Source organism: Poecilia reticulata, linkage group LG6 (genome assembly GCF_000633615.1).
Source record: "Poecilia reticulata strain Guanapo linkage group LG6, Guppy_female_1.0+MT, whole genome shotgun sequence".
NCBI lineage: Eukaryota > Metazoa > Chordata > Actinopteri > Cyprinodontiformes > Poeciliidae > Poecilia > Poecilia reticulata.
The window spans coordinates 7,430,354-7,432,247 of NC_024336.1; positions in this window are offsets into that span (position 1 = coordinate 7,430,354).

The window sequence follows — 1,894 nt, forward strand, 5'->3', positions numbered from 1 at the left end:
AACTTCACATTTTAACGGAAAAAAAGAGCAACGTGACTTGGATGTAACGAGTAACGCGACAGTTTTGTAGAAATGTAGTGAAGTAGAAAGTACAGATACTTACTGTAAAATGTAGTGGAGTAAAAGTAGAAAGTACCCATTATTAAATCTACTTAAGTAAAGTACAGATACACGAAAATTGTACTTAAGTACAGTAACGACGTACTTGTACTTCGTTACTTCCCAACACTGCAAACAGACTACCCTCTTTTAAAATGTCAAGTCATATTCAATATTTTAAATAATTTTAATGTTAATCTAATGTTTTCTTCAGTAGCTTCCATATTGTGTGCTACATTGACTAGAAATCAGTGTGTAACAAATCGCGATCGACCGGTGGATCGTGGAAGGTTTTGAGTTGATCTCGGCAGTAAGTGACAAACTGAACGCTGCCCAGAGCGAAAGCCAGCGCGTCCTCTTCTGACCCGCTTATCAAAATATTCATACATGCATACATATATACATAGGCGTAGGAAGCGGGGAGGACGGGGGTGACATGTTCCCCCCAATATTAGAGACAGTCACATTCGTCCCCCCCATTAATTTCACCGCAGTTGCGAAGATTTTTAGAATCTTCCACTAACATGCTTTTATTTTGAAGGCGCACAACAGCGCATTCAGCAGAGCGCTTCCTCCCTCCTCCCCCTCCCTCTTCTGAACGGTTCAGAGTTCGCCTGTACTCCGTTTCTCCGTTTCTCAAACGGAGTCAGAGAAACTCCGTTTGAATGAGGTAAACGATGTGTCAGGAATGTTGCCTTGAATATCGCTCGTTTATAACTTCTTGTTGTCAGTTTACTTTAATATATAGAACTAAATCTTTTTGGTTAAGCCGTTTTAATTCTGGGATAGTCATATGTCCAAAATTTTACTGCTAACTTTGTTTAAAAGTTAGCTAGTCTAGTCACAATGATTTAGAATGAGACTGAAACAGCAGCGAAATGAGCCTTTTTATTATTTAAAGTGAGCAACACCTGATCTTATTCGACCACGTAACATGTATTTATATTATATTATATTATATTATATTATATTATATTATATTATATTATATTATATTTCGATATTTAGGAGAACTGTGCTAGAATGATGTTGAAGAAAGGTGAAGAAGCTCTGGTGAGGTCTTCATTTAGTTTATTGAAATATGTATCAACTGTTTTTAATTTTTAAACAAACTAAAGTATTTTATTATGAGAGGAGCAGGTCAGGGAAGGCATAGGAGAGCCAGGTGGAGTTTCAGAGTGTGAAGATATAAACATTATATTAATTTCATTAAAACCAGAAAGGAGAACGGGTGAAGACTGATGTCAGGTTGATTTCTTTCAATGTTTCAATATTTTTTTCATTATTTCCACACTATAAGGGTAAAGGTTAGCTGGCAATAAGAAAAGTGCTTGAGGAGAGGTTTAAAAAGAAATTAGTGAAAATTTTTGCTACACAGTAAATAGAGTTGAAATATATAATAATGTATACATCTGAAGATTAAGTTGTTTAAATTCTCATTCTGTATGATTATACTTTTTATATTTAGTTCACATTCTGACACTGTAAATTACTGTAGTGTCTGTCGTAAATACATTAATCCATGCATGAACATCAGGATGAAGAGAATCAGAGGGAGGCAGAGACAGAGACACGTATCCATAGATATTTCAGTTAAATGTTTGCGGCTGAAAACGACAGGGAAAAAAAAAAAACATTTACGCTTTTTGCTTCAGTGTTTTTTATGGCTCATGTTTGGTAAGTTACTGAATGCAGRGCTGGAAAGTGAGACTGAGTTAACAGTGAGGAGCTAAGGTGTCTGTTAGACGTGAAAAGTATAATTTTAATTTATTTTGTAGATCAAACTGCTGCACTG